The following is a 22,391-nucleotide window of genomic DNA, read 5'->3' on the forward strand; positions in this document are numbered from 1 at the left end:
AACGGTGAAAATAAAAAAATGTTCACTAAATTCAGGGTTAGCGATCATAGTTTAGCTATTGAAAAAGGCAGACATTCTATCCTTAAAGTACCAATAAATAACAGACTTTGTCAATTTTGTAATAACTGCATTGAAGATGAGATCCATTTCCTTTTAGATTGTCAAAAATATGAACAGCAGAGATCTCAACTGTTACATAAAATTAAAGTCCCGGCTGACAATAACATTTCTTGTTTCACATATTTACTTTCACATCAAGATAAATTAGTTCAACAAGAGATATCGAACTTTATTTTAGCTGCGACCAAAATTAGAGATTAGATTTCTTTAATAATTTATTTGTGTATTTATTTTTATACATATTTATTTATTTGTGAATTTTAAGTACATTCATTCAAGTTATTTTCAAAATATTGTCTTGTTAACAAAAACTCTTTATTGTTGCAAACACCCTATGTAACCTACTCTTTTTTTACACGGGAACAATAAAGTTTATTCATTCATACATACATGTAAACACAGTTTTAGGAAACCATAGATTGGTAGACACCATGTTAGAATTACTTCACTTGTTATTTTTTTAAAAATAAGTAAACAAGACTTGCATGAAATAAAGGATTGACTATCAATGTGATTCTTTTTCTTGCTATGATTAATTTTGGTGATATAACTAGTATCAGTATCTGCATCTATTGTGGTGAAAACATTCAAAATACTGGGCGATGTATATATAGGCAAATTAGAAATATATGTAGGTCGTGAGCATTATTATGTTGTGCACACACATACACAACTCTTTGTTGAAGCAATTGTTGCGCTCTAGACACATTAATTTCCATCAACTTCCAGGGGCCCTGCAAGGTGTGGTTGCTTTGAAAAACTTTAGTGCCATGGCAACATCTTGTCTCCATGGAAACCAATTAATGTGGCACTTTCTCTGTCAGGCTAATGGATAATGTTGTGGTTATTAAACAAATCAATTATTTTAAAATTATGTTTCATATCTTGTGTATTTCATCGGGTCAAGTATGAGTAACCTTCGGTGTCTGGTCTGTATGCTAATCTTTCTCCATCCTGCTCCTTTTGGGATAATGTATTTTGCTGTTATTTTTGTTCCTAATCTACTCTGCCATTAATGTAATGTATTGGACTCTCCTATACAGGTGATCTGTAATCGGTTAAAGTAGTACAGGAAATGAATGCTGGACAAAAAATAAGATAAATAGATATTCCTTATTTACTATTAAATTCATCCAAATATAAATGTAGAAATTTGATTACTGTATTTAAAACAAAAATTCAATTAAAAGATGCCGTGATATGTAGCAGGCAGTTGACCATATTAGTAACACTTGGTGAGGAGTATGTGAACTCCTGTCAGCAGGCTGAATACATTGACCAAACACATTCAACACAAATCACCCAAAAAAGCCACAAACTGGCTTCAGTTTGTATCATGATTTGCCAAATGAGTGTCATAATTGATGACATGAATGTCTTGTTTCTTCTGACATACCACCAGCAAGAATTAACTCTAACACTACTCTACTGAGGCAATATAACATTATACTAACCATGCCAACTTCAAATGGCACATTTGAATTGGTTATTGCTTTTTTTTTGTGCAACTGCATGAAATGTTCCCTCCCCTCTTTATGACTCATAAAAGATCACTTTGAAAATTAAGTACAAACAGAAATGTTTTTCAATGATTTGTAAAGTATGACTTGTTTTGGCTATATACTCACCTCTGTCATTTACATATAAAGCATATGCAATATTAATAGAGCAAATATACTATAGTCACTATAAAAATGTTTTCATGGAATTACGGTGCAGTATTAATTCTAGCAGATTTGCTTTATTGGTTCTGTTTGTAAAAGTTTTAGGAATTAGTGTTTAATCTTGCAGTAACATATTTATTATACATATAATTGCCAAGTATATAATTAAAAGACTCTTTAATTGTAAGTAAGCACATGTCTACTTGTGAAGACATATTATTTTCCAATTTGTGATCAAGCATTTTGTTCTTCCTATCTGACTTGACAGTGATAAGCGCTTGTCCACTTATCTACATTTACCACTTATCTACTTACCATTGTCCAATCAGAGATGAGTTTATTAAATGCCATTATCCAATTAGGTGCCTGTGACTTGCCATTGTCCAACCAGTGATGAGCACTTGTACACCTGTCTATGACTTGCCATGTTCAATCCATGGTGAGTGCTTGTCATCTTGTCTTAGACTTGACTTTGTCCAATCATTGATGAGCACTTGTCCACTTGTCTAACCATTGTCCAATCAGTGATGCATATTCACCTGTCTAAGCCTTGCCATTGTTCAATCCATGGTGAGTGCTTGTCTGTCTGCACCTGTCTAAGACTTGCAAATTTCCACCTTTCTAGGACTTCCTATTGTTCAATCAGTGATGAGCACTTGTGCACCTGTCTAAAACTCGCCAATTTCCACCTGTCTGAAAAAGTAATATACTTATCCAAAATGCACATTTCCCAAATTTGTTTGAACATTTAAAAATTATTGATCAAATTGTTCGAGATCAGTAAACAAAGAAACATTTTATAAAAGTGTCACCTTCATTTCTGATAGGTTATAAGTTATCTACAATACATTATCTGGCAGTCATCGTACCACTAATGATGTTGTGTTATCCAAAAGAGTAGAGCCATGCAATTTGTGTCATAATCCAAAGTAGAATGTAATCACCAAGAGTTGATTTCGTTTATCATTTATCAAAGTTTAGTTACTATGGTAACAGTATCAAGGACATTTTTATTCAATTCAATTAATAATAACAACGTAACGCATCTCATTTCATCCTGGTGCATGGTTAAAATATTTTTGGATGTTTAAACATTTTTTCTCTTCTCTTCCCTTATTTTCTGATTTCACATCACACTGATATAATATGATTACTAATATTGTGATATACATTTTTCTACCATATGTCCAACATTGTCTCTTATATCTTTTTTACTACCTTATACTAAAATATGTTTGGATATTTAGAGCACTAACAAAATTCCACTTCCGGCTCGGTTAGACTTAAAATACAACACTAATATTCACTTTTGAGATATAGTTTATGGTATGTGTTGATTCTTGGATATTTCATCTTCGTCGTCCTGTACTTCATTTAGTAATTCGAACTTACGGAGAATATTGTGATTTTGACATCAAAAATGCCTTGGCTTGATTGTTTGCTGAGGAATGGTCGCTTAGGTACGTGCTCTGTAACTTAATAATAACAACGTAACGCATCTCATTTCATCCTGGTGCATGGTTAAAATATTTTTGGATGTTTAAACATTTTTTCTCTTCTCTTCCCTTATTTTCTGATTTCACATCACACTGATATAATATGATTACTAATATTGTGATATACATTTTTCTACCATATGTCCAACATTGTCTCTTATATCTTTTTTACTACCTTATACTAAAATATGTTTGGATATTTAGAGCACTAACAAAATTCCACTTCCGGCTCGGTTAGACTTAAAATACAACACTAATATTCACTTTTGAGATATAGTTTATGGTATGTGTTGATTCTTGGATATTTCATCTTCGTCGTCCTGTACTTCATTTAGTAATTCGAACTTACGGAGAATATTGTGATTTTGACATCAAAAATGCCTTGGCTTGATTGTTTGCTGAGGAATGGTCGCTTAGGTACGTGCTCTGTAACTTAATAATAACAACGTAACGCATCTCATTTCATCCTGGTGCATGGTTAAAATATTTTTGGATGTTTAAACATTTTTTCTCTTCTCTTCCCTTATTTTCTGATTTCACATCACACTGATATAATATGATTACTAATATTGTGATATACATTTTTCTACCATATGTCCAACATTGTCTCTTATATCTTTTTTACTACCTTATACTAAAATATGTTTGGATATTTAGAGCACTAACAAAATTCCACTTCCGGCTCGGTTAGACTTAAAATACAACACTAATATTCACTTTTGAGATATAGTTTATGGTATGTGTTGATTCTTGGATATTTCATCTTCGTCGTCCTGTACTTCATTTAGTAATTCGAACTTACGGAGAATATTGTGATTTTGACATCAAAAATGCCTTGGCTTGATTGTTTGCTGAGGAATGGCCGCTTAGGTACGTGCTCTGTAACTTGCAGCACATGAACCTAAAAAAGTTAGGTAATCAAATTCACAAGAAGTTGACTATCCCTGACACGGGTATTGCTAAATCGCTAGCTGTGAACTTCATCAGGATTCCCATATGAAGTTACACATCATTCTAGCAAGGAAAAATATTGATTACTTTTGTGCAGGTTATATAATATAATAAAATAATTTTAATTATTAAAATGAAATATTAAAATATTGCATTTTTGTTAGTGTATCTTTAATTTTATTCATTAAAATATGTACACATTATGGACTCCCGTGTGTGAAGCTCACAATGGGAGTCTTTGCATACCTACATAGATACATAGATGCATTGTGCACAGACATACAAGTGAAATATTAATTACCTAATTTGCATAATTAATAAATTTTTAGCTTTTAATATTTCAAGCACTATTACTTCATTACTTTTCAATTAAACTTGGTACATAGATGTTCTAGAACACTCCAAAGACCTGATTAATTTTAAGTAAAAATGTGTGCTTATTAATCAACAAATTTGCATAATTAGTTATTTTTTGGCTTTTACACTGATATTGCAAATACTAATTATCCCATTTCAATGAATCTTGGTACATAGATTTTCTAGGAAAATGCACAGACCTGATTAGTTTTGGATTAAAGTCAGCGCATATATATTACCTAATTTACATAATTAGCAAATTTTGTACTAATTATACTAATTACTTTTTAGCTTTCCACTAATTTAGTTAGAATTAATCATCACATTATAATGAAACTTTGTACATGTGCACCCTAAAACAATATACAGACCTAAATCTACGCATAATAATTGCTTAATTAGTATAATAATTCATTTTGTTCATTGAGGTAATCCACAGACATGATTAGTTTAATGTTGATAAACTTGCATATTGATTATCTATTATTAGCTCATCTAAAATAATCAGATTTAAATTGAATTCATCGCAGAGGTGCTCCGGAATAAATTAGACTAAAAACAATGGATGAAAAATCAATTGTATTTTCTGTATAAATTATAAATTTTGATACGATGAATCACATTTTTTTTCTGTTATGCATCTCAAATAGCAGACAAAAATTAGTTGCCAAGCTTCTCGTTTGAAAAGCAAATTTTGAATTAATTTTAATGTGTCTCCAATACTCTCAGCACATGCGAGTTCTTTCTAAGCTTTCTTTGATATCTAATTTGGGTGGGAATTGCCAAGCCAATTTATAAAATTATAAACAAATATTTTCTTAAATAACACTGACCGTGAAATACGCCCTTGATAAGTGTTACTGACGGAATATTTTATATTGCAATTTCTTTCAATTTTAATTAGTTGAATTGCAATGCATTAGTAACAATGTAAATATATACATTTCTTTATTTCATTGTTGATACTGAGTTATATCTTTGTTACATACTATAATTTATCTATATTGGAAAATGATTATGGGGATTATTAATTTTAATAAACAATATTAAACTATCCTTTGCAACACCAATAAGATCATAATGATAATGTTTCTCGGTCTTTGAAACTATGGGCATTATCAGAGCATAGGTCTTATTTTGGAACTCCGGCCAGAGCAACTGCACAAATCATGAGGGTAAATTAATAGCTTCTAAGGATGGTATTCCCAGAGTAGCGCAAGTTGTTAAAGAAACATAAAACTTTAATTCTCAACAACAATGAAAGGACCCGTTACTGTGACAAAGCTCTACTCCCCGCGAGACCCACCCAATACGAACCCACTTACCGCGAAAGCCACTTACTGCAAAGCTACTAGTGCTATGAGTAAAATACATTTACGGTATGTGTAAGTGATGACTGTACACACATACTATTTGCCTTCAAGACCATGTTTCATGTTTTTTGTCCCCATTCAGGCACAGCCTGAAAGAAGAAACTTTCTAAAACAGGTTTTGTCAGTGTTCATTTTTCATTTTCTGTTTTCCGTCTCCAACATTCTGCAGCAGATATCGATGAACAAGTCTCTGCCGAGTATGCACATAATTTTTTTTTCCAGATCTGAAAATCCTAAGTGGGTCTTTTTCAAGATTTTCATCCAAAATTACCTCTCCCTACTGCATGCTCAGAATAAATAATTAGCTTAGATTGTAATGCTCGGCGGTGTAGTTCGTATCGATCTTCTTGTATGAAATGCACTCGAACCCAGAAATCGATGGCAAATCGAGATGGTCTTGTCATGTAATTTTTTACCTTGTTCTTGACCGCAGTACGCTTGGCTATGAACTTCCACATACCCACCCTTATGGGAATAGTGCATCGTGGGTATTACTGCATTGATCAAGGTGAAACAAACTTGGCTGCCGTAATGCCTGTTGTTTGAATACATCGCTCGTGTTTCTCTTCCTGTCTTAGAGTTCTCTGTTTTCTTTGATTTTTTTATTTCAATTAAACAGCGATTTGGCTGTGACCATGCATTTAGTCATTGTCGACTGTTTTTCTCAAATTGGTTGATTGTCATAGTAACATACGCTAAGTACAATTAAACGTCCGGAGTTGAACAGTAGTCATTTCTAACATGATTATTAGTCCCCGTTCGGACGAAGTCCGAAAATGGGGACTTATAATTCGGTCTCCGTGCGTCTGTGCGCCTGTGTGTCCGTCCGGAGTCATATCTCAGAATCCCTTGGACCGATTCTGTTCATTCTTTGCATGTGCCTAGTACCTTATGTGGGACATATGCACATGCAGTGGTTTAGCGATTCGATTCAAAATGGCCGACTGGCAGCCATCTTGTTTTTTGAAAATGTTGTGTTTTGGACATGCTTTGTCAGTTGTCATTCAAACTTGGTACATAGATTATACATGTTAGGATACATGTCCATGACGATTTATTTCGCAATTTGATCAAAGATGGTCGACTGCCAGGCATCTTGTTTTTGTTTTTTTATGCGGTATCTTGGACGTGCTCTGTCAGTTTTCATTCAAATTTGGCACATACATGTACTTTATACATGTTAGGATGCATATTGTCCATGACAATTTGTTTCAAAATCTGGTCAAGGATGGCCGATTGACAGCCATCTGACTTTTTGGCCTTATTACTATATTTCCACAATTTATATACCATTTTCATTCGTATTTGGCACATACATCATATCATAATCAGATCAAAGATGGCCGAATAACGGCTGTTTTTATTTTGGCCATATTACTATGACACGAAACACGTGTTTTGATGTAAATAAACAATCTGTTGTATACGCCACTTGTTTAATTTAGTTTAATTCCTTCAGTTAAAAATTGAGTTTCCAAAATAAATAAATAATAATACGTACCCTCATGTATACTTCAAGTTTTCATTAAAACAGAGTCAAAGTTTTTGAAATTGCTTTTCTGCCTGTTCGCCAATCCATTGCTCCAAAACACACCTTTAAATACTATTATTTTCCCAGCATCGAGATGGCTCTGCCAACTCTTGTTAGTGATGTCATGACCTTGATCTGAATCAGTGACAGACAGGTCGTACCATTACCAATCTCAGTGGAAAATTTTGATGGGAATTATAGTGGTAATAATGAAACAAACCTAGGTCCTGGTAATACACAAAGACCTTAATTAACAAAGAAGGCAAGTTGTTATTAGTCCCCGTTCGGACGAAGTCTGAAAACGGGGACTTATAATTCTGTCTCCGTTTGTCCCTGTGTGCGTTCGTCAGTGCGTCCGTCTGGAGTCATATTTCAGAATCCGTAGGACCGGTTTCATTAATTCTTTATGTGGGACATATGCACATGCAGTGGTTTAGGGATTCGATTAGAAATGGCCAACTGGCAGCCATCTTGTTTTTTGAAAATGTCCTATTTCAAATTTGGCACATACTTTATACATCTTAGGATACATGTTCATGACAATTTGTTTCAAAATCGAATCAAGGATGGCCGATTGACAGCCATCTGACTTTTTGGCCTTACTACTATATTTCCAAGATTTATGTAACATTTTCATTCGTATTTCGCACATACTTCATACACGTCATTATGTTCCATAATCAGATCAAAGATGGCAGAATAACGGCTGTTTCTATTTTTGGCCATATTACTATATCCCTGTCACCTATGTATCATTTTCATTGATATTTAGCATGTCATAAATGGATACATGTACATGTCAATTCAATTTGCAGTTTGATCAAATATGGCCAGCAGTCGGCCATCTTGTTTGTTTAAAACGTGATAACTTGGACATGCTTTCACTTGTGATCTATGTTTTTCTTTGCTCTGTCATAAACTGGAGAGGTCGTCACGCAACATGTGTTTGAATTTTATGTAAATAAACAATATGTTGTATACGCCACTTTGGACTCACTTTGGACACGCTTGCGACAAGCCCTACACTTTAATATGGCAAGCACAAAGAGAACTTTCAAAAATTTAACGGGGACTGTGTCATTTTCAATGGCTTTTTAAAGGTACATCAAGGTTTACTCAGATTTATGAATGCAGTTTCTTGAGCATGTATGAGACGTAGTTTGGTTGCACTTGTGTAGTCTAAGATTTTGGACCCGGGTCAATGAAATTAGAGTACATATTAATTCAATTGTTTGCAGATGTTCCATGTATTATTTTAACACGTGTATGTTATAATTAAACTAGTAGCTTTGCGATTAGTGGCTTTCGCGATGATTGGCAAAAACTTGTCTTTTCATCAGAGTTGAGAATCTAATGTTGTATGTGTCATTAACAACCTGTGTTAATCTGGGAATACCATGCATAATTAGAATGATACAAAGAATATGAGATGTAATTGAGATGTAATTATATGCGTAAATGATACTACTAATGAGAAAACGCCATTCGCGTTAAGTGTTATTCACGAAAATATTTGATAAACTGGCTTTGAAATTCCCACCATCAATACAAATTTACTTAATTTTGTTTACTTTGCATGTGTACTATGATTGTATATTTTAATACGTACATACTCAAAATATTTATCATATAACCTGGACAACGGAAAGCATTATTTTTCCATGCTATGAGACATATCTGTGTAACTTCATATTTTAGTATAAGGTAGTAAACATTTACTTAATACACTAGGTACAGTGGCTTTTGCCTACTCATCAGGTTAGTGGTAAGTGACTTATTACCCTGGGTACAGTAGTTTCAGCCTCCCCATTAGGTCTGTGGTAAGAGAATTATTACTCTGGGTACAGTGGCTTTGGTCAACCTTCAGGTCTGTGGTTAAGAGACTTATTACACTAGGTACAGTGGCTTTTGCCTACTCATTAGGTCTGTGGTAAGAGACTTATTACACTGGGTACAGTAGCCTTAGCCTCCCTATCAGGTCAGTGGTAAGAGACTTATTACATTGGGTACAGTAGCCTTAGCCTCCCCATCAGGTCAGTGGTAAGAGACTTATTACTCTAGGTACTGTGGCTTTGGCCAACATTCAGGTCTGTGGTAAGAAACTCATTACACTGGGTACAGTGGCTTTGGTCTCCCCATCAGATTAGTGGTAAGTGACTTATTACACAAGCTTACATAGATTTGATGTATACTGCTAATTCAAGGCACCAGAAGTGTATGGACCAGTTTGGGTTTAAAACACTGTCTGTGAGCCATCTATCTTTCGGCCATTCTCTAGTAAATGATGCAGTGTATTCAACTCTGAACTATTACTATAAATAAACCTTTTCAACCATATAATGACCGCGTCATGTACTTCTGTACTGCACCAACTTGAGGTGTGGTGCCTTTGTATGTTTTCAGTTATGATGTTCAATTTGGCAATGTGCTGCATGGGAGAATTAAAGGCTACATGGTGCTGGTATATAGTGTCAAAATTGTGGCATAAAATCACTGGACCAGATGTAATATACATAGCCACATCATATCAAATTTGGGAATGTGTAACATGACATAAAATCCAATATTCAGATTGAAAGGAACTTCTGATCTTGTTTTTTTTTGTAGAGGGTCCATTAGAATAGAATAGAATAGAATAATGCTTTATTAATACCGTAAAGAAAGAGTTAACATTTCCTTTTAGGTTTTCAGATTAATAAAGTAAATAATAAAAGTACATGAAATATAAAAATTGATTTAAAAAGAATTCAACATTATAAACACTACAAAGACCAAATGGCTTTATAAAAACAATTTGAATTTTAGTATGATAATTGTTTTTGTACAATGAAGAGCAAGTAAGATTTAAAGTTGAATACTGTTCTTACTTAATTCTATTTCATCTCAGTTGCAAAAGTGACTAATTAATTAAGCAGTTTTCTTAAAATAACCAATAATCATTGAACCTGGTTTTAACCAGGCACAAAGAGCTATCAAACCATGATAGGATTTTGTGTTTCAGCCAAAGAATTTTACTAAACTCATGAGTTGCAATATTCAGCAATAAAATGAAATAATAAGATAAGTTATGATCTGTTTCTATCACAGTCTGTTTTATTTTCTGAGAATACATAATGGACTCTATAGCATAGTTACTGGAATCCAATTGAGCTGAGATAATATGTGCCCTGGAGGTAAGATATTACAATTTCTTTCCATGTCCAATTACTGGCACTATATGTAGCAAAAGTACTTGAGCATATCTTCAGGGTCCAAGAGATTGCAATCTAGAGTGAAAGTTAGCCTTATAAATTAACATACTGACTCTATGCAGTAATGCAAACAAAATGTTTGCTTAAAAGACAATTTAACCAACGTCACCTCATAGTGAATTGAAACTGCATGCAGAATTAAAGTTCAATAAGGGCGCCATCATGGTGACTCTGACCTTTAGACAACCTTACGAGTGACCTGTCAATGACCTTTTAATTGGCCACTTGGTTGCTACAACTACACTTGCGAAATATAAATGCAATTGCAATTATTGGGCATATGTTTATTATCATTGCAGACACATTCTGTTTAGAGTTTTGACTTAGACATTTGCAATACATGTAAATTGTGTTCAACACCCATTGCCTGCTGAAAGTGTTGGCAGGTGATATGTTAAACAGTGAATTTAAGTTCATCTATAAAACCCATAATTTTTTGTAACTAAAGTTTATACACACTCATATATCTTTTGTGTACCTTTGGGAAACTTGTTTGTTTTGCTCACATCACCACAAAGTATGTTGGATTCATGGCAATTTGTGAGTGTATTATTCCATATCCATATTATTCAGAAATTCATAATCTATATTGTTCATTACACCATAGACCATGCAATTGTAGGATCTAAGATTACAACCTTATACTAAAATATGTTTGGATATTTAGAGTAGTAACAAATTCTCACTGATCCAGTTAGACATAAAATATACCACAAATATTTACTTTTGAGATATAATTTTTGGCATGTGTTGGTTCTTGGATATTTCAGCCTTGTCGTCCTGAACTTCGTTTAGTAGTAATTTGGACTTCCCAGATTGCGTAAAAATGAATAGATGATATCCTCAAAAGCGAGTAATTGTCGTTCCTCTCAAAGGTAAACAATGGTTTATTTCTCTACTTTATGCTACAACTTGAAGCAGTTTTTATGCTTCACATGTTTATTTTCCTTCAATTATGAAGGAAAAAAAAGTGGTCTTCACTGCTTCTTCACTAAAAAGTGGTCTTCACTGCTGCCCCTTGAATCAATTTTCAAGGACGCAGGTCATTTGCATTGGACTGTTTCTTTTTTGACTCCCATGTGCGAAGCACAAAATGGGAGTCTTTGCAGTTAGTGTGTCTGTATGTATGTGTGTGTGTGTGTGTGTGTGTGTGTGTGTGTGTGTGTGTGTGTGTGTGTGTGTGTGTGTGTGTGTGTGTGTGTGTGTGTGTGTGTGTATGTGTGTCAGTGTGTATGTGTGTCCGACTGTTTCACTGCTATCTCAAGAACCATACATCTGTTTTTGATGAAACTTGGTGCATAGATGCTCTGGGCCAATGCGCAGATTTGATTAGGTTTTGGTAAAATTCCATGCTCGTTAATTACCTAATTTGAATGATAATTAGCTAATTTTTAGCTGTTCTATGACTTTTCCACTGATATCTAAAGAACCACTCATTGGATTTTGATGAAACTTGGTACATAGATGCTCTGAACATATGCGCAGATTTGATTAGTTTTTTGGTAAAAATCCGTGCATATTAATTAATTAATTTGCATGATAATTAGCTATTTTTTAGTGGTTCCATGACTGTTCCACTGATATCTAAACAACCACTCATTGGATTTTGATGAAACTTGGTACATAGATGCTCTGAACTAATGCTAGGTTTTGATTAGTTTTTGGTAATAATCCGTGGATACTAATTACCTAATTTGCATAATGATTAGTCAATTTTCGGTTTTTCCACTGATATCTCAAGTACTAATCATCACATTTCAATGAAACTTGGTACATAGATGTCATATGACACTTCACAGACCTGATAATTTTTATGGTAATATCAGTACATATAATTACCTAATTTACATAATTAATTAATTTTCAGCTTTTGATATAAGTAGTGAGCATTACATTTCAATGAAACTTGGTACTTACATTCTCAAGGACTATGCAGAGATTGATTGTTTTGGATAAATATTTGTGCATATTAATCACCTAATTTGCATAATTAGTTAATTTTCAGCTTTTCCACAGGTATCTCAAGTACTAATCATCGCATTTCAATGAAACTTGGTACATAGATCCTTTAGGACTATGCAGAGACCTGATTAGTTTCAGGGTAAATAATTGTGCATATTAATTACCTAATTTGCATAATTAATTTTCAGCTTTTCTACTGATATCTAAAGTACTAATCATCACATTTCAATGAATCTAGAATTATGCAGAGACCCAATTAGTTTTTGGTAAATATTTGTGCATATTAATTACCTAATTTGCGTAATTAACCAATTTCCAACTTTCACACTGATATCTCAGGTAATAATCATCACATATCAATGAATTTTTATACATGGATGCTGTAGGACAATAGACAGACCTGGATAATTGTGGGTTAAAATCTGTACATATTAATTACCCAATTTGCATAATTAACCAATTTTAAGCTTTCACACTGATATCTAAAGTACTAATTTCCATTTTAATGAAACTTAGTACAAAGATGCTCTAGGACAATGTACAAACCTAATTAGTTTGGGGTAAAACTCTGTTCATATTATTTCCCTAATTAGCATAATAATTCATAATTTTTTGGTTCTAATCACATTTCAATTAAACTTGGTACAATGAGTTTTTGTTACATTGCGCAGACCTAATTAGTTTTACAATCAAATCTGTTCATGTTAATTTTCTGATTTGCATAATTAGTTTTCAGCTAAGTAATTTCAAATTATATTTAATGTGTCTCCAATACTCTCAGCACATGGGAGTTCTTTCTAAACTTTCTTTGATTTTGTTTGAGTTCATTGTATGCCTAGAAACATGGCAACTTTGTTTTTTGGTGAATATAGAACATGTTCTGTTTCAATAAAAGATTTTGATATGCATAACATGAATCACAGGTAGGCCCTGAAAATAGTGCCATCATGCAGTATCCCATTAATGAACAAAATTTACATTACAATATTAAACTTAAAAATAATCTTATGTATTATGAGAATACAGTACTAGAAACTATGAAGTACACAATATAATCAAATCAGCATTGTCAATATTTTTTTTTACAAAATCCTGCAGCCAACATGGACAAGTTGACAATCTCTAATATGCTAAATCGTCAGTTGTGAACTTTAATTATTATTATTATTATTTAATTTATTAGGATTTTCACATGAAGTTACACAAATAGGGAAAAATGCATCATTATGGCAAGGAAATATATTGATTTCTTTTGTCAAGGTTATATAATAAATTCTCTAATTAATATTTCTTTTTTGTTAGTGTACATGTACCTGTATTTATTAAAATATGTACACATTATATCTAATTGGTGGTGGGAATTGCCAAGCCAGTTTATAAAATTGTAAATAACACTGACCACAAAATATACCTTCAAGAAGTATCACTGATAGAATATTTTATATTGCAATTTCTTTTAATTTTAATTAGTTGTATTGCAATACATTTAATAATATTCAAAATATATCTATACAGATCTTTATTTTATTGCTGAGAATGAGATATACATTTGTTTAGTACTATAATTTCTTATCTATATTGGAAAAATTGTTCTGGGGATTATTAATTTAAATAAACAATATTCAACTATCCTTCTGCAACACCAATAAGATTACTTACAGTGTGTCACTAAGAAGTATAAAAAGAATATATGATGCAAAGCCCATTCTATAAAATGTCAAATGTTTCTTAGTCTAAGAAACTAGGAGAATTATCAGAGCATGGGTCTTATTTAGGGATTCCTGCCAGAGCAATGGCACAAATCATAAAGGGCAAATTAATAGCACCTAAAGATGGTATTCCTAGAATAGCACCAGTTGTTAAAGACACATAAGTCTTTAATTCGCGAAGACTATGAAAGTCAGTTACTGCAACAATGCCCTACTCCCTGTGAAAGCTACTCGCTACAAAATCCACTTACTGCAAAAACCACTCATCGTGAAGCTACTAGTTATGCATACAAAATATTATAAAGCTAATAAATGTTGAATCAGAATAATAAATAACAATTTGCATAGAGTATCCAGGAACTTACAGCAAAAAGTGATCACAGTGATGATTTTCTGTTGATTGACTCTGAACTTGACAGTGTCTGTTAATATCTGAATGGTTTCAATTCCTGGTCAACACAGCTACAAAGATGTACTGGCAGTTCCTGAAGGGTGGTTGTCTGTGTTGGCACTAAGTCATTCTAACTGTGCTTGTCTGTGCTGGCACTAAGTCAGTCACATAGTGGTTGTCTGTGTTGGCACTAAGTCATTCTAAGGGTGCTTGTTTCATGAAAAAACATACATGTATAATCACATTTTACAGCTTGTAGAAGTATTGACAATGATCTAATTATACTTCATCATGCATACAGAGTAGAGAAATGATATGAATAGTTGCCACTTTTGAATAATTCACTACAAAGCATGCACTTAACTACAAAGTGTGCACTGAGCTACAAAGCATGCACTGAACTACAAAGTGTGCACTGAGCTACAAAGCATGCACTTAACTACAAAGTGTGCACTGAGCTACAAAGCATGCACTTAACTACAAAGTGTGCGCTGAGCTACAAAGCATGCACTTAACTACAAAGTGTGCACTGAGCTACAAAGCATGCACTTAACTACAAAGCGTGCACTGAGCTACAAAGCATGCACTGAACTACAAAGTGTGTACTGAGCTACAAAGCATGCACTGAACTACAAAGTGTGCACTGAGCTACAAAGCATGCACTTAACTACAAAGTGTGCACTGAGCTACAAAGCATGCACTGAACTACAAAGTGTGCACTGAGCTACAAAGCATGCACTGAACTACAAAGTGTGCACTGAGCTACAAAGCATGCACTTAACTACAAAGTGTGCACTGAGCTACAAAGCATGCACTGAACTACAAAGTGTGCACTGAGCTACAAAGCATGCACTGAACTACAAAGTGTGCACTGAGCTACAAAGCATGCACTGAACTACAAAGTGTGCAATGAGCTACAAAGCATGCACTTAACTACAAAGTGTGCACTGAGCTACAAAGCATGCACTGAACTACAAAGCGTGCACTGAGCTACAAAGCATGCACTGAACTACAAAGTGTGCACTGAGCTACAAAGTGTGCACTGAACTACAAAGCATGCACTTAACTACAAAGTGTGCACTGAGCTACAAAGCATGCACTGAACTACAAAGTGTGCACTGAGCTATAAAGCATGCACTGAACTACAAAGTGTGCACTGAGCTACAAAGCATGCACTGAACTACAAAGCATGCACTGAACTACAAAGCATGCACTTAAATACAAAGTGTGCACTGAGCTACAAAGCATGCACTTAACTACAAAGTGTGCACTGAGCTACAAAGCATGCACTTAACTACAAAGTGCACTGAGCTACAAAGCATGCACTTAACTACAAAGTGTGCACTGAGCTACAAAGCATGCACTTAACTACAAAGCGTGCACTGAGCTACAAAGCATGCACTGAACTACAAAGTGTGCACTGAGCTACAAAGCATGCACTGAACTACAAAGTGTGCACTGAGCTACAAAGCATGCACTGAACTACAAAGTGTGCACTGAGCTACAAAGCATGCACTGAACTACAAAGTGTGCACTGAGCTACAAAGCATGCACTGAACTACAAAGTGTGCACTGAGCTACAAAGCATGCACTGAACTACAAAGTGTGCACTGAGCTACAAAGCATGCACTGAACTACAAAGTGTGCACTGAGCTACAAAGCATGCACTTAACTACAAAGTGTGCACTGAGCTACAAAGCATGCACTGAACAACAAAGTGTGCACTGAGCTACAAAGCATGCACTTAACGACAAAGTGTGCACTGAGCTACAAAGTGTGCACTGAACTACAAAGCGTGCACTGAGCTACAAAGCATGCACTGAGCTACAAAGCATGCACTGAACTACAAAGTGTGCACTGAGCTACACAGCGTGCACTTAACGACAAAGTGTGCACTGAGCTACAAAGTGTGCACTAAGCTACAAAGCATACACTGATCTACAAAGCATACACTGAACTACAAAGCGTGCACTAAGCTACAAAGCATACACTGAACTACAAAGCATACACTGAACTACAAAGCGTGCACTGAACAATAAAGCATGCACTGAGCTACGATATTTTCCCCTTAGCTACACAGCGTGCACTTAACGACAAAGCGTGCACTGAGCTATAAAGCATGCACTGAACTACAAAGTGTGCACTGAGTTACACAGCGTGCACTTAACGACAAAGCGTGCACTGAGCTACAAAGTGTGCACTGAACTACAAAGCATGCACTGAGCTACAAAGCATGCACTGAACTACAAAGCATGCACTGAACTACAAAGTGTGCACTGAGCTACAAAGCATGCACTGAACTACAAAGTGTTCACTGAGCTACAAAGCATGCACTTAACTACAAAGTGTGCACTGAGCTACAAAGCATGCACTGAACTACAAAGTGTGCAATGAGCTACAAAGCATGCACTTAACTACAAAGTGTGCACTGAGCTACAAAGCATGCACTGAACTACAAAGTGTGCACTGAGCTACAAAGCATGCACTGAACTACAAAGTGTGCACTGAGCTACAAAGCATGCACTGAACTACAAAGTGTGCACTGAGCTACAAAGCATGCACTGAACTACAAAGTGTGCAATGAGCTACAAAGCATGCACTTAACTACAAAGTGTGCACTGAGCTACAAAGCATGCACTGAACTACAAAGCGTGCACTGAGCTACAAAGCATGCACTGAACTACAAAGTGTGCACTGAGCTACAAAGTGTGCACTGAACTACAAAGCATGCACTTAACTACAAAGTGTGCACTGAGCTACAAAGCATGCACTGAACTACAAAGTGTGCACTGAGCTATAAAGCATGCACTGAACTACAAAGTGTGCACTGAGCTACAAAGCATGCACTGAACTACAAAGCATGCACTGAACTACAAAGCATGCACTTAAATACAAAGTGTGCACTGAGCTACAAAGCATGCACTTAACTACAAAGTGTGCACTGAGCTACAAAGCATGCACTTAACTACAAAGTGCACTGAGCTACAAAGCATGCACTTAACTACAAAGTGTGCACTGAGCTACAAAGCATGCACTTAACTACAAAGCGTGCACTGAGCTACAAAGCATGCACTTAACTACAAAGTGTGCACTGAGCTACAAAGCATGTACTGAGCTACAAAGCATGCACTGAACTACAAAGTGTGCACTGAGCTACAAAGCATGCACTGAACTACAAAGCGTGCACTGAACAATAAAGCATGCACTGAGCTACGATATTTTCCCCTTAGCTACACAGCGTGCACTTAACGACAAAGCGTGCACTGAGCTACAAAGTGTGCACTGAACTACAAAGCATGCACTGAGCTACAAAGCATGCACTGAACTACAAAGCATGCACTGAACTACAAAGTGTGCACTGAGCTACAAAGCATGCACTGAACTACAAAGTGTTCACTGAGCTACAAAGCATGCACTTAACTACAAAGTGTGCACTGAGCTACAAAGCATGCACTGAACTACAAAGTGTGCAATGAGCTACAAAGCATGCACTTAACTACAAAGTGTGCACTGAGCTACAAAGCATGCACTGAACTACAAAGTGTGCACTGAGCTACAAAGCATGCACTGAACTACAAAGTGTGCACTGAGCTACAAAGCATGCACTGAACTACAAAGTGTGCAATGAGCTACAAAGCATGCACTTAACTACAAAGTGTGCACTGAGCTACAAAGCATGCACTGAACTACAAAGCGTGCACTGAGCTACAAAGCATGCACTGAACTACAAAGTGTGCACTGAGCTACAAAGTGTGCACTGAACTACAAAGCATGCACTTAACTACAAAGTGTGCACTGAGCTACAAAGCATGCACTGAACTACAAAGTGTGCACTGAGCTATAAAGCATGCACTGAACTACAAAGTGTGCACTGAGCTACAAAGCATGCACTGAACTACAAAGCATGCACTGAACTACAAAGCATGCACTTAAATACAAAGTGTGCACTGAGCTACAAAGCATGCACTTAACTACAAAGTGTGCACTGAGCTACAAAGCATGCACTTAACTACAAAGTGCACTGAGCTACAAAGCATGCACTTAACTACAAAGTGTGCACTGAGCTACAAAGCATGCACTTAACTACAAAGCGTGCACTGAGCTACAAAGCATGCACTGAACTACAAAGTGTGCACTGAGCTACAAAGCATGCACTGAACTACAAAGTGTGCACTGAGCTACAAAGCATGCACTGAGCTACAAAGCATGCACTGAACTACAATGTGTGCACTGAGCTACAAAGCATGCACTGAACTACAAAGTGTGCACTGAGCTACAAAGCATGCACTGAACTACAAAGTGTGCACTGAGCTACAAAGCATGCACTGAACTACAAAGTGTGCACTGAGCTACAAAGCATGCACTTAACTACAAAGTGTGCACTGAGCTACAAAGCATGCACTGAACTACAAAGTGTGCACTGAGCTACAAAGCATGCACTTAACGACAAAGTGTGCACTGAGCTACAAAGTGTGCACTGAACTACAAAGCGTGCACTGAGCTACAAAGCATGCACTGAGCTACAAAGCATGCACTGAACTACAAAGTGTGCACTGAGCTACACAGCGTGCACTTAACGACAAAGTGTGCACTGAGCTACAAAGTGTGCACTAAGCTACAAAGCATACACTGATCTACAAAGCATACACTGAACTACAAAGCGTGCACTAAGCTACAAAGCATACACTGAACTACAAAGCATACACTGAACTACAAAGCGTGCACTGAACAATAAAGCATGCACTGAGCTACGATATTTTCCCCTTAGCTACACAGCGTGCACTTAATGACAAAGCGTGCACTGAGCTATAAAGCATGCACTGAACTACAAAGTGTGCACTGAGTTACACAGCGTGCACTTAACGACAAAGCGTGCACTGAGCTACAAAGTGTGCACTGAACTACAAAGCATGCACTGAGCTACAAAGCATGCACTGAACTACAAAGCATGCACTGAACTGCAAAGCGTGCACTGAACTACAAAGCATGCACTGAACTACAAAGTGTGCACTGAGCTACACAGTGTGCACTTAACGACAAAGCATGCACTGAACTACAAAGCATGCACTGAGATTCAAAGCATGCACTGAACTACAAAGTTTGCACCAAACTACGAAGCATGCACTTAACTACAAAGCATGCACTGATCTACAAAACATGCACTTAACTACAAAGTGTGCACTGAACTACAAAGCGTGCACTGAGCTACAAAGCGTGCACTAAACTATAATGTATGCACTGAACTTTAATGTGTGCACTGAGCTACAGAGCATGCATGCACTGAACTACAAATCGTGCAATGAGCTACAAAGCGTGCACTGAGCTACAAAGCATGCACTGAACTACAAAGTGTGCACTGAGCTACAAAGCATGAACTGAACTACAAAGTGTGCACTGAGCTACAAAGCATGCACTGAACTACAGTGTGCGCTGAGCTACAAAGCATGCACTGAACTACAAAGTGTGCACTGATCCACAAAGCATGCACTGAACTACAAAGCGTGCACTAAGCTACAAAGCATTCACTGAACTACAAAGTGTGCACTGAGCTACAAAGCATGCACTGAGCTACAAAGCATGCACTGAACTACAAAGTGTGCACTGAGCTACACAGCTTGCACTTAACGACAAAGTGTGCACTGAGCTACAAAGCATGCACTTAACTACAAAGCGTGCACTGAACTACAAAGCATGCACTGAACAACAAAGTGTGCACTGAGCTACACAGCGTGCACTTAACTACAAAGTGTGCACTGAGCTACAAAGTGTGCACTGAGCTACAAAGTGTACACTAAGCTACAAAGCATGCACTTAACTACAAAGCGTGCACTGATCTAAAAAACGTGCACTTAACTACAAAGTGTGCACTGAACTACAAAGCGTGCACTGAGCTACAAAGCTTGCACTAAACTATAATGTACGCACTGAACTATAATGTGTGCACTGAGATACAGAGCATGCACTGAACTACAAATCGTACAATGAGTTACAAAGCATACACTTAACTACAAAGCGTGCACTGATCTAAAAAACGTGTACTTAACTACAAAGTGTGCACTGAACTACAAAGCGTGCACTGATCTAAAAAACGTGCACTTAACTACAAAGTGTGCACTGAACTACAAAGCGTGCACTGAGCTACAAAGCTTGCACTAAACTATAATGTACGCACTGAACTATAATGTGTGCACTGAGCTACAGAGCATGCACTGAACTACAAATCGTACAATGAGTTACAAAGCATACACTTAACTACAAAGCGTGCACTGATCTAAAAAACGTGTACTTAACTACAAAGTGTGCACTGAACTACAAAGTGTGCACTGAACTACAAAGCGTGCACTGATCTAAAAAACGTGCACTTAACTACAAAATGTGCACTGAACTACAAAGCGTGCACTGAGCTACAAAGCTTGCACTAAACTATAATGTACGCACTGAACTATAATGTGTGTTCTGAGCTACAGAGCATGCACTGAACTACAAATCGTGCAATAAGTTACAAAGCATGCACTGAACTACAAATCGTGCACTGAGCTACAAAGCATGCACTGAACTACAAAGCGTGCACTGAACTACGAAGCGTGCACTAAGGTACAAAGCATACACTGAGCTACAAAGCGTGCACTAAGTTAGAAAGAATACACTGAACTACAAAGCATACACTGAACTACAACGCATTCACAGAACTACAAAGCATGCACTGAACTACAAAGTTTGAACTGAACTACAAAGTGTGCACTGAACTACAAAGCATGCACTGAACTACAAATTGTGCACTGAGCTACAAAGCATGCACTGAACTACAAAGTGTGCACTGAACTACAAAGCGTGCACTAAGCTACGAAGCATACACTGAACTATAAAGCATACACTGAACTACAAAGCGTGCACTAAGCTACAAAGCATGCACTGAACTACAAAGCATGCACTAAGCTACGAAGCATACACTGAACTACAAAGCGTGCACTAAGCTACAAAGCATGCACTTAACTACAAAGCATGCACTTAACTACAAAGCGTGCACTGATCTAAAAAACGTGCACTTAACTACAAAGTGTGCACTGAACTACAAAGCGTGCACTGAGCTACAAAGCTTGCACTAAACTATAATGTACGCACTGAACTATAATGTGTGCACTGAGCTACAGAGCATGCACTGAACTACAAATCGTACAATGAGTTACAAAGCATGCACTTAACTGCAAAGCGTGCACTGATCTAAAAAACGTGTACTTAACTACAAAGTGCACTGAACTACAAAGTGTGCACTGAACTACAAAGCGTGCACTGATCTAAAAAATGTGCACTTAACTACAAAGTGTGCACTGAACTACAAAGCGTGCACTGAGCTACAAAGCTTGCACTAAACTATAATGTACGCACTGAACTATAATGTGTGTTCTCAGCTACAGAGCATGCACTGAACTACAAATCGTGCAATGAGTTACAAAGCATGCACTGAACTACAAATCGTGCACTGAACTACGAAGCGTGCATTAAGCTACAAAGCATGCACTGAACTACAAAGCGTGCACTGAACTACAAAGCATGCACTGAATTACAAAGTTTGCACGGAACTACAA

The 22,391-nt window shown here is 36.3% G+C and overlaps 1 long non-coding RNA gene across 3 annotated transcripts in view; it reads left to right on the forward strand.

Annotated features, from left to right (window-relative positions):
* LOC144341991 (uncharacterized) overlaps positions 1 to 22,391 on the forward strand; it is a 99,532-nt gene that overhangs the window by 24,657 nt on the left and 52,484 nt on the right. Inside the window, exons 3-4 of one of the 3 annotated variants that reach the window (XR_014929866.1) lie at positions 10,580 to 10,665; positions 11,514 to 11,618. The exons of 1 other annotated variant lie outside the window; for it this stretch is intronic. This is a non-coding gene — a long non-coding RNA (uncharacterized LOC144341991). The remainder of the gene's footprint in view (positions 1 to 10,579; positions 10,666 to 11,513; positions 11,619 to 22,391) is intronic. One more of the 3 variants, XR_014929865.1, reaches the window with a different exon arrangement.

Source organism: Saccoglossus kowalevskii, chromosome 6 (assembly GCF_978046115.1).
Source record: "Saccoglossus kowalevskii chromosome 6, keSacKowa6.1, whole genome shotgun sequence".
Taxonomy (NCBI): Eukaryota; Metazoa; Hemichordata; class Enteropneusta; family Harrimaniidae; genus Saccoglossus; species Saccoglossus kowalevskii.